General features: G+C 42.8%; 1 pseudogene; it reads right to left on the reverse strand.

Annotated features, from left to right (window-relative positions):
* Window positions 1–2,534: 2,534 nt before the first annotated feature.
* LOC117453981 (zinc finger protein 420-like) overlaps window positions 2,535–12,795 on the reverse strand; it is a 35,813-nt pseudogene continuing 25,552 nt past the window's right edge.

A 12,795-nucleotide genomic window follows, 5' to 3' on the forward strand; every position in this document is an offset into this window, starting at 1 on the left:
GACTGGCTAGGCCACTCCAGGACCTTGAAATGCTTCTTACGAAGCCACTCCTTCGTTGCCCGGGCGGTGTGTTTGGGATCATTGTCATGCTGAAAGACCCAGCCACGTTTCATCTTCAATGCTCTTGCTGATGGAAGGAGGTTTGTCACTCAAAATCTCACGATGGAATCTCAGAGGAAGCCTCTTAAAGAAGAAGTTACAGGTCTGTGAGAGCCAGAAATCTTGTTTGTTTGTAGGTGACCAAATACTTATTTTACCGAGGAATTTACCAATTCATTCATTAAAATCCTACAATGTGATTTCCTGGATTCTTTCCCCCCATTCTGTCTCTCATAGTTGAAGTGTACCTAGGATGAAAATGACAGGCCTCTCATCTTTTAAGTGGGAGGAACTTGCACAATTGGTGCTGACTAAATCCTTTTTGCCCCACTGTATACATTATTATTCATTTTAGTAAGCACTGGATAATGGTCACTTCCAACAGTGGTGTTATTCAAAACAAACCATTCACATGTATGAACCAAACAGTTTGACACGAATGTCCAGATCCAGGCACGAAAACTTTCCCCCTGTGTACATCTACTCGTGCCATGTCCATCATTAAGGCATACTAGTGTTCTTTCCTCCAGCATTTCTTCCATTATATTTCCGTTACTGTCTGCATGGTTGCTGCCCCATAGACTGTTGTGTGCATTGAAATCACTAGGGATGGGAATTTGAAAGCAAATGTATATTCGAATATTCGAATCCCCCAAAAAACTGTTAACCGGCGTGTACATATCCTATAAAAAAAAAAATGGGGTCAAAAAAATAAAGAAATACATGTTCAAATAAGTATCGAAACCAAGTCGAATTTGTCAAATGTATTGACTGGTGATCACAGTTTGACAGAAGGCCTACCGCTTTCATGCTTAAAACATCAAAAACCTACAACAGGGCCTAAGCACAGAATGCAGCTATTCAATAGGCTACTCATTCTTGTTTAAAAATATGAGCATGTCTACATGCTCAGGGGAGATGCGGTGCTGAGGCGATTCACAATCAGGCCAACTGTAGAGAAGACCCTCTCAGCTGGAACGGAGGTTGCGGGTATAGCAAGGTATAGTATGTATATATAAGTTTAATTTGGCATAGTTTGACCTCTATACCGCACTCACTAACCTGGTCAAAATATTTCCACACATTACTCCTTTTTGACGCCATGTCTGTGAAGGACTCTTCTTAGAGTGCAAATCATTATTATCATGACTGGTAAAATAAGTTGAATACCGGCAAAACTAAATCTCTCCTTTCAACATTTGTTTGTACTTTGCCGCCACACACGGTTGCCAAGCAGCGTTTATTGTTGTTTAGGCTGGCCACTCATGTGTCGCGAGTGTTGACAGGGGGCGGAGGAGCACGCTCATGAACTGTTAGCGCCGGAACCTCGCAACGGCTGCGGAAGTCATTTGCGCAGCATTTGGGCATAAGATGACAGCAGCCATATAATTTAGCTAGAACTAGCTAGATCTGATGGATTTGGACATAAACGTGATGCGAGAGAGAGAGAGATCAGCACCTGCAGCTCTGCCCGCTGTGAGGGGCCGGTGAGCGGAGCAAAACACACCTTTATACCTAACACATTGAGCTATGGCACTGTCGTATACATTGAATTATTAAATTTGATAATATGTAATCAACTTAGGCATACCTCCCAGAAATTCGAATACCTGAATAATTTCGATTAATCTTTCCCATCCCTAGTAATCACCACACCAAACTTCCTTCCTATGTTTATCGCCTGCTATTTCTTTAAATATGTCAGTGGTTAGATTTGGACATGGGTTGTATAAATTGTAGGGCTGTCAGTCGATTAAAATATTTAATCGCGATTAATCTCATGATTGTCCATAGTTAATCGCAAATTAATCGCACATTTTTTATCTGTTCTAAATGTACCTGAGAGGAATATTTTTCATGTTTTAATACTCTTATCAACATATGAGTGGACAAATATGCTTTATGCTAATGTTTATTATCATTTGAACAATGACAAATATTCTCATGCATATTAAACACAACAACCTCTGAACATTACAAATATTCGCCTCAATTCAACCTGGAACCTCTCTCATACAATACAAATGGTGTGTTGTGTGTGTGTGTGATCGTTGGAGCTATGTGCAACTCAAGGCATATGCTCGAACGGGAGCTGCCTGGACGCTGCAATCATGTTGCTGCAATCATGAGTGTGCTGACTTTTCGTACAATGTCCCACTGTCTGCTTCCTGCATCAAGTCAAGTGCTTGGCGCAGTTGTGTGGATAGAGCGCTCCTCTGTTTTCATTGAAACAGCTCCTTATATCCGTTAGCGCAGCTAGCTAGCACCAGATGCTAACAACAACAATAGCCGCGTTCACACTGCGGTACGGTAATGCACGTAAGGTCTCTCGCTCGCTCGGGCCACACACCCTCCCGGTCCTCCCGATGGCCAGTCGGTGCCTGCCGGTGAGCGTGGAAGTGTGGTCTGCCACAAGCGGCGGCAGGAGCGGGGCTGTCAGCAGCATCAGCTTGTAGATGGTATTTTAAACTCGATGCGCTCTGAAACTACAGGGCGGCCGAGGAAAAAAATACACATGCGTTAATCGCGTTAAAATAATTAGTGGCGTTAACTTGACAGCCCTAATAAATTGATTATCCTAATGTGATCTTGTTTCCTAGGGTTGCAGATTTCCACTATAATACAGTCTCATCAGGAGATTGCACCTCCCTATATACCCACCGTCTTTGAGAAATGACTGCAGGATCTCAGGTATGCAAAGTGGACAGGTAGGCGAGAAAGGCTTTTTTGAGTCTGAGACCAAGGTCCTGAACACAATACGTTTTTAGATGTAAACCTATCATCCATTAGCAGGTGCCATATTTGAGACACCTCAATAATATAATACATTAACTGTGCTTTACGTGAACCTCATCCTGACAAGAGAGGACAGCAGGACTGCAATTTCCCGTGTTCAGTGAATGCAACAGAGGTAAGTCACCTGACCAATCAGAGAGTTGCATGGAAATACACGTGTGCTTGTGTCATTCAAGCTCGGCTCTGTGTGTTTAAAGTCACAACATTTTATTAAACAACAATCTGCAGAGAAACTACTCTGCAGATTAATGAACAGTGAAACTCGCTCATGGATTTTAAAGTGAATACTTTAAGAAAAAGTTTTCCCACACTCTTAACACCACTATGGTTTTAAGAGTGTGTGAAGACGAAGATGTAATTTGAGATGAGTTGATGTAGTGAACATTTTCCCACACTCTTCACAGCTGTACGGTTTTTCACCAGTATGAATACGTTGATGTGTTATGAGACCACCTGATTGAGTGAAAGTTGTCCCACACTCTTCACACCAGTACGGTTTTTCTCCAGTGTGAATACGGTGATGTTTTTTGAGACTACTTGATGTAGTGAACATTTTCCCACACTCTTCACAGCTGTACGGTTTTTCACCAGTATGAATACGTTGATGTGTTATGAGACCACCTGATTGAGTGAAAGTTGTCCCACACTCTTCACACCAGTACGGTTTTTCTCCAGTATGAATACGGTGATGTGATGCGAGAGCATCTGATGTAGTGAACGTTTTCCCACACTCTTCACAGCTGTACGGTTTTTCTCCAGTGTGAATAAGGTGATGTTTTTGGAGATGACTTGATCTAGTGAACGTTTTCCCACACTCTTCACACCAGTACGGTTTTTTTCCAGTATGAATACGTTGATGTCTTTTGAGATTACCTGGTTGAGTGAACGTTTTCCCACACTCTTCACAGCTGTAAGGTTTTTCTCCAGTATGAATACGTTGATGTGATGTGAGAGCACCTGATGAAGTGAAAGTTGTCCCACACTCTACACAGCTGTATGGTTTTTCTCCAGTATGAATACGTTTATGTATTTTGAGATAACCTGATTGAGTGAAAGTGTTCCCACACTCTTCACAGCTGTAAGGTTTTTCTCCTGTGTGAATATGCAGGTGGCGCTTTAAATGTCCAGATGTTGTAAAGGATTTGTCACATTGCTGACAGCTGTGACGTCTCTCTCTTCCTTTCGGTTTCTAGAACAGACAGAGAAAGAGAGAAAGTCAATCGAAAAAGCATAAATACACAAGTTAATACAATAAAAACTCACTTCATATAAACCTTGAGTTATCAAAATACTACTTATCAACTGTTTGTGTTTATTATATTTGATACAGTAATATTATAACCAAAGTATATACCAGAGGTGGGGGACTCGAGTCACATGACTTGACTCGCATATTTTTTTACTTGAGACTTGCTTGACTAACATTGATAAAAGACTCGACTTGACTTTGAATTCATGACTTGAGACTTGACTTAGGCGTGAGACAGATGACTCGAAAGGACTTTACTTTTTAAAATAAAATATTTGCATTGTACTAAGCACCTAGAGGGCAATGAAAAAAAAAAAGAGAAAGTATCTCGTTCGCAGGAGAAAGTAGGAAGTGGAGCGCACAGTAGACAGCCGTTTCATTGCAGACTGTTATGTTTATGTGGGGAAATACATACATTATTTGAGATATATTTCAAACTCGGACTTCATTTTAGGGACATTTCGGCCAGGGGTGTAGAGTTATTTGTTCAAGCACCGGATGGGCAAAACAGGAGAGTCTGTGAACCAGTCTGCCTTGACCTATGTATTCATGTCTGTGACTCATTATCTGCTGCCCACAGCTGTTTTATAGAAGAAAAACCTCCTTCATTTCATGAAATCTCGGCAGCACCAGGAGGCAGTAACGTGTAACTCAGCAGAATCTCAGAAGAGCAGCACCAGCTGCAAAGAGCTGTGCCTTCCCTGTGTTTACCTTCATTAGAACAGCTACCGCATGCTGCTATGTTTTTTTTTACACACACACACACACACACACACACACACACACACACACACTTTATGATTTCAGAGCCCCACTCTCCATTGTTGTTAATGTTGAAAATAAAACCCTAGTTTTCATAACCACTGTCTCTTAACTGATTTAAATGCGGAAATTGGGGTTATTCATCAGGATTTCGTAGGACTTAACTTGTTTGACTCTCACCCCAGTAACTTGAGAGTTGCATGTATGACTTACTCCAACACTTGTCTGGCCATTCAACTTTCCAAGACACACCTGAGTGACAGCACGAACAGGTATGGCGAGGAGACCCGGCCTCTACGCTGCTACAGCCGCCAGGCTATGCTAGAGCTACAATGCGATCGGCTTCCTACGAATACAACAAGCCACCTGTGCTCTTCGATATTAGATGAAATCCCTCGGGAGCCGCTTAGAAACACCAGGAAAAAGAGATGAGGAAGGAGGGGAGGCGTTCAGAATCGCCTACGCCGGATATTCAGCCGGCCACCACTTCCATCATTCTCACAAACCTGCGCTCATTGAGCAACAACATGGACACACTAAGGACATACACAAGGTACTGTCATGAGTTTCTTGAGGCCTCTTTATTATGTTTCACGGAAAGTTGTCTACAATCTACAAAGCCTGAATCTCTTTGAAGTACCCGGACTCACCCTTGTTCGAGCAGACAGTGATGCGAACTCGGGGAAAACCAGAGGAGGCGGTATTTGTGTGTAAGGCAAGGCAAGTTTATTTATATAGCACTTTTCAACACAAGGCTATTCAAAGTGCTTTACAAAAAATGAAAGACATTAAGAAAATGGCATTTAAAATAAGCATTAAAAGAAAAAATACATGGATAAAAGTTACAGTGCAGTCTAAGATATGAATAGTTCAATTAAAAGCAGCGACAAAAAGAAAGTAGTCAGAGTTGCAGCGGACCTGCAGGTTTCTGGGAGTTTGTTCCAGATATTTGGAGCATAATAACTGAACGCTGCTTCTCCATGTTTAGTTCTGACTCTGGGGACAGAAAGTTGACCAGTCCCTGAAGACCTGAGAGATCTGGATGGTTCATAATTTAGCAGGAGGTCAGAAATGTATTTTGGGCCAAAACCATTCAGTGCTTTATAAACCAGCAGCAGTATTTTGAAATATATTCTTTGACACACAGGAAGCCAGTGTAAAGACTTCAGAACTGGAGTGATGTGATCCACTTTCTTAGTGTTAGTGAGGACTCGAGCAGCAGCGTTCTGAATCAGCTGCAGCTTTCTAATAGATTTTTTAGTGAGACCTGTGAAGACACCATTGCAGTAGTCGAGTCTACTGAAGATAAAAGCATGGACAAGTTTTTCCAAATCCTGCTGTGACATTAGTCTTTTAATCCTAGATATATTCTTTAGGTGATAGTAGGCTGATTTAGTAACTGTTTTAATGTCACTGTTGAAACTCAGGTCAGAGTCCATGACTACACCTAGATATCTGGCTTTATCTGTTGGTTTGAACATTGCAGACTGAAGATCAGCGCTAACTTTTATACGTTCTGCCTTGGCTCCAAAAACCATTACCTCAGTGTTATCTTTGTTTAATTGGGAGAAAGTTCTGACACATCCAGTCATTGATTTGTTCAATGCACTTACTCAGTGTTTGAATTGGAGCATAGTCTCCTGGTGAAATTGTTACGTAAATGTGCGTGTCATCCGCATAGCTATGGTAACTTATTTTGTTGTTCTTCATTATCTGAGCCAGGGTAGCATGTAGACGTTAAAGAGAAGAGGCCCAAGATGGAGCCTTGAGGTACCCACATGTCATATTTGTCAACTCAGATGTGTATTTACCTATAGAAACAAAGTTGTTTCTGTCCTTTAAGTAGGATTCAAACCAATTTAGATCTGTTTCCGAAAGTCCCACCAGTTTTCCAGTCGGTCTAGTAATATGTTGTGGTCAACAGTGTCAAACGCAGCACTGAGATCTAATAATACTAACACTGAAGTTCTGCCACTGTCTGTGTTTAAGTGGATGTCATTAAAGACCTTTACAAGAGCAGTCTCAGTGCTGTGGTTTGGACGAAAGCCTGACTGGAACACATCAAAACAGTTATTAAATGCTAACAGGTGCACCATAGAGAGGATCCTGACCTTCTACAGGTGCTCCATAGAGAGGATCCTGACCTCTTCAGGTGCACCATAGAGAGGATCCTGACCTTCTACAGGTGCTCCATAGAGAGGATCCTGACCTTCTACAGGTGCTCCATAGAGAGGATCCTGACCTTCTACAGGTGCACCATAGAGAGGATCCTGACCTTCTACAGGTGCTCCATAGAGAGGATCCTGACCTTCTACAGGTGCACTAGAGAGCATCCTGACCTTCTACAGGTGCTCCATAGAGAGCATCCTGACCTTCTACAGGTGCTCCATAGAGAGGATCCTGACTGGCTGCATCACGGCCTGGTACGGCAGCTGCTCCGCCCTCAATCGTAAGGCTTTACAGAGGGTGGTGAAAACTGCACAGCACATCTCCAGGACGGAGCTGCCATCCATGGAGGACCTCTACTCCCAGCGGCTCAGGAAGAAATCCCTCAGGATTACAAAAGACCCCCATCACCCCAGCCACACACTGTTCAGTCTGCTGCCGTCTGGCAGGCGGTACCACAACATCCGGACTAAAACCACCAGACTCAGTCAGTTTCATCCCACAGGCCATAAGACTATTAAACACCTGAACTGCTGAAAGAACATCCATAACATCTGTTTGCAACTTACTAATTATTATCTATTTATCTAATACATCATTCCAATAACTTGCACATAGACTCTTATTGCACTATTTCACTTTTTTAAACTATTTTTCTTTTTGTATTCACTATTTACTTGCACTATATTTGTCTGTTTATCTGTGTGTTGTGTTGCTCTGTTGGAGAAGCCTGTGACTAAGATTTTCATCGGCATAACTACTCTGTAGCTTCTCAGATGGGTAGGTATTAGCGGTGTAACGGTAGGTATTGTTAGCTAGCTAAGATATATAGATACGATAGATAGAGAGCGAGAGAGATGGATGGATAGATGACTTCTTACCACCAATCAAAACACATGCACACAAACTTTACCAACACAAAACAAACACACCGTGAGATGTATCTTATGAAAGGAAATGAGATGGAAAGAGTTCACTCCCTCTTGGATAATCATCATTACCTGTCAAAACATTTAGCACACAGCAGACCCCGACTATGTGGAGTCTTCTCTTTTAGTCAAACAGACAACATGTTTCCAGCTAGGTGTGTCTATCACTTATTCAAATTTGAACTCACTCCCCATGGTCTCCACCCTCTGCTCGTCTTTGAGGACAAACCTCAGGGGGAGAGGGAGCGGAGAAGAGGGGCAACAGGCTTCCTCAAACTAGAGAGCATCTTAACACGTCAACTCATGTTTCCAGGTGAAAAAGAAAATGTGGGCAAAGAGAAACAAAGGAAATGATGTCTGTTCTGCAACAACATACAGGACATGATAAAGTGCTGCTCTGAGTGTTATCAGGCGTGGGGAGTTTCAGATTACATTTTACGGGATAATCAGGACACAAGGAAAGGAAGTGTGTTCCCTGCAGTTACATCAAAAAGACGTAATCTGATAACGGTTACATTTCTAGCGATATAGAAGCTAGAAAGCTAACATTTGCTAGCTAGCTTGATGGGTAGGTATTGTAAACGGGGTGGGGGAGCATCACATAATTCGGCCTTAAATGTCACCTAATATGCAAAATGCACGTTTTGATGTCTTTGATATAAACATGTGTCCCCGGCGTGTCAGGAGACAAAGTGTCAGAAAATAAAACCCTCTCTTTTCCTCCGTAACCCACATCTCTAAAAACTGGTTATTTGACTTGATGTCATGGTGCATACATAAAAGTAAAACAAAAACAAAAACACACATATAGAGAACTATTTTAAGAAAACTATAATAACATAACAAAATAATACAAATAATACAAAATATAGTAAACTTTGAGAAACCGGCTCGAGATACATTTGTTGTTATATTCCATGGAATGCTCTTAACATCCCGATAGCAATGAATATCTGAAGTGCTTTGACAATAAGTACATACAAAAAACATCATCAGTGGAAGCCGTGGCGCTGTAAAAAGCACGACCAATCATCTGAGCCGGCTAAAGTAACTGGATGGCCTTCCATCTGTGCACAAACTTATCTCGTGCCCTCATGGGTCATGTGCGCGTTCGTGTGTGTTGGAGGAGGGGCTCTCTAAGGAAGTGGCAGATTTTTTCCGGTTGTGTATTTTCAAATTCTCGCGCACTCGAGCTGGTTTCTCCAAAATTACCTACCCCACCTTTAAGAAGTACTTTATTGATATTATTTATTATATGATATAATCAGGCGCCATCTGCATAGAGCTTTATCTGGGTCTTCTTTCATGAGCCTTTTCATGTACTGGCAGAGGAACGGAGGCAACCAGGTGACACCTTTCTCTGTTTCCTGTTTCACAAACAGGATGTGGTCAGAGTCAATGCATTGGTGGCAAAAACTGTGAAAACAAATGAGAGAATTCAGGCACATCTACCTATAATATAAATGTTATTTTAAAGGTCTCCTATCATGCAAAATGCACTTTCGGATGTCTTTTATACATAAACATGTGTCCCCGGTGTGTCAGGAGACTCACAAAGTGTCAGAAATAAAACCCTCCCTCTTTTCCTCCGTACCCCCCACATCTCTAAAAACAAGGGAACAACGATCCAGATTTGCTGCGTCATGACGACATTACTAAAATGTGGGCTGGCTTTACGTTGAACTCCTGGCAACATCCCGACCAAGCGGCAAACTCTGGGCCACTTCCGGGATGCGAATCAGGAAGTGCCTCAAACTGCAGTTCATCTAGTGGCCAGTAGGAGCAATCTGCAGAAGGGAGCAATTTCCATAGACCCCAATGTTAAAATGCCCAACTTTACAGCAGAAATAAACACGTTTACATCGTGGTTTCAAAACATTTATTCTCAGTAGTTAGATTCCCCCTTCCTGTCTATGGATCCTGGAGTGAATTTGTTCTCAACTCATCTGTTTAATTAATATTAAGCCTTAAAGTTATGCATATATTAGGGTGTGGTCACATTGAGTGAAAGCTCTGTCAAGTGACTGCTGCTTCTAGCTTCTTGTCTCTCTGCTAGCTGCTCCATGAAGCTAGCTACAGGGGGACTCTGCCTGGTCAGTTCATCCAGGAAATACAACTTAAAGCCGGCCGTGGTTGTTTGTTCTTCATGCTTATATATCGGACTATTGTGACTCGCTCTGCAGTTAAAACAGACGGTGCATGAATGCGGTAAGTGAAATTTGAGTACTTATTTATGTGTTAATGATTTTAATCAGCTACGTAATGAATGTTAAGGCTTGGGTTAGTGTGTAAGCGAGTGGTAGCTACATCGGTGCTAATCGTAGCGTCCAGTTAAATCATAGACTGTATATATAAGGTTGAAACGAAAAAGACACGTGTTAAGCGTTAAATGGGATAATACTGTACAACAAACAGCTTCTGTTTGAGGTTGATAAAATAAGGTCATCCTTGTAACTTAGAGAGATATTTTATTATGAAGGTAGGAACTGTATGCATCGCTAAGGTTAATTTAAATTGGCTATGCTCAAGTATGTAGACAAGCTCATGTCAAAGTAGTGTATGTGAAATCAACCTCACAATAAGATGTGTGTATATTACAAATAATGTCATATTTCAAGATGATTACTTAGATATCACAATATGGTTGGTTGAGCTGGAGTTCATTACTGAGCTTACACGTTAACGTCACAGTCATCTGAAGATCGAACCCAAACCTTGTTGTTTTTATTAATTGCATTACCAAATGGGTATCAATAAACAGTAAGATGAGATGATGAGAGCCTGGACCAGAACCTGCGTCGCTTTCTGGGTGAGCTGGGGACGTATCCTCCTGATGCTGTAAAGCGTGTATCTGCAGCAGCGGGTTGTAGCAGCGATGTTTGCAGTGAAGGACAGTTTGTTATCTAGGGTCACACCCAGATTCCTTGCAGTCTGAGTCGGGGAAACAACAGAGGGGCCGATGTTGATAGTTAGGTCAAGAGTGGGACAATCTTTTCCCGGAAGGAAAAGCAGTTCAGTTTTGTTGAGCTTGAGGTGATGAGCAGACATCCACTGAGAGATGTCAGCTAGACGAGCAGAGATGCGCGCGACGACCTGGGTCTCTGAGCGGGGAAAGGACAGAATTAATTGGGTGTCGTCAGCGTAGCAGTGGTATGAAAAACCATGCGGGCTAATGACTGATCCGAGCGGGTTTGTGTACAAGGAGAAGAGGAGGGGACCAAGAACAGAGCCCTGAGGGACCCCTGTAGTTAATTGACAAGGGGCGGACTCCGACCCTCTCCAAGTAACCCTATAGGTGGTCTTTGAGGTATGAGGTGAGGAGGGAAAGTGCAGAGCCTGACACTCCAAGTTCTTGAGAGTGCGAAGGAGGATCTGATGGTTCACCGTGTTGAATGCAGCAGACAGGTCCAACAGGATGATGACAGAGGAGAGGGAGGCTGCTTTAGCCGTGTGCAGTTCCTTAGTGACAGCAAGGAGGGCAGTTTCTGTGGAGTGACCTGCCTTGAAACCAGACTGGTGCGGATCCAGAAGGTTGTTCTGATGGAGATAACAGGAGAGTTGTTTAAAGACAGCGCGTTCAAGTGTTTTAGACAGGAACGGGAGGAGAGAGACAGGCCTGTAGTTTATAACATCAGACGGGTTGAGAGTGGGTTTCTTTAGGAGAGGGTTTTTACTCTTGCCTCCTTGAGACTGTTTGGAAAGTGACCAGAAGTTAGAGAAGTGTTGATGAAATGGGTGAGAAACGGTAGAATATCAGGAGTGATAGTCTGAAGGAGGTTGAAGGGATAGGGTCCAGAGGACAGGACATTTCTAAATAATTGGAAATATCTGCTCCAGCCTTTACTCTAAATGTCCTGCCTGTTCAAAAGGCCCTTACCCAATTGAACATTCTCCCTCCCATACCCATACTCAATTTGATCAGTAATCCCTCCTCCACATAGTCATACGCCTTTTCAATGTCAACGTACACTATTGCCATTATCTCTTTCAATTTCAATGTTTTTCCCCCATCATTACTCACTCTTACTAATTCCACATCCAGGGCTGACCTATTATCCTGTCTCTTCTCCTTCACGTTTTCATTCTCTGCTAGTAACTGCTGTTTTTGCTGCCTATGGATATCACTGAGATGCTCCCCACTATGTACTGCTGCAAGTGTCCTTCCTAACATACCTGCCTTCTCTTTATCTGTCACTGCCAGCCTCTCCCCATCAACCAAAGCTGGAATTTTAATGGATTTCCTTTTCCCACTCATCCCCTTACGGACCGTCCACATAGCGGCGTGCGTTGACGCTTGGCGTGTCTGAAGCTTGGGGAGTCAACGTGACCAACAACCAATCACATGAATCTCCCGCCCCCGACATAGCAAAAAGGAAAAGCCCGGTTCTTCTCCACTAATGCCAAAATGGATGCCGGTTTTGTAGCAAGGGTAGCACGGGCAAGTGTAGTAGCAAGGGTGGCGTCGCTGTTGGGTACATCCGATACTCAGAAAACGTCTGCAACGGGGGGAATACCACGCTCTGGTCCAAGAGCTCCGCCTGGATGATGTACTGTTTCAGCAGTACTTCAGGATGAGCAAAGACGTGTTCGACGAGTTGCTCGGAAAAGTGGGCAGACACCCAAATGCGTTTGTCAATCGGACCCGCCGAGCGACTCGCCATCTGCCTACGGTAAGTTTTGTGTATTTCTACTTCTGTAACCTGACTCTGTATATAAAGAGAGAGAATGCATGCCATGGATGAATGAAGTCTGTGATTTAGTTCAGATGGATGACATTAATTAAGAGAGCTAGGT

This window comes from Pseudochaenichthys georgianus, chromosome 10 (genome assembly GCF_902827115.2).
Source record: "Pseudochaenichthys georgianus chromosome 10, fPseGeo1.2, whole genome shotgun sequence".
Taxonomy (NCBI): Eukaryota; Metazoa; Chordata; class Actinopteri; order Perciformes; family Channichthyidae; genus Pseudochaenichthys; species Pseudochaenichthys georgianus.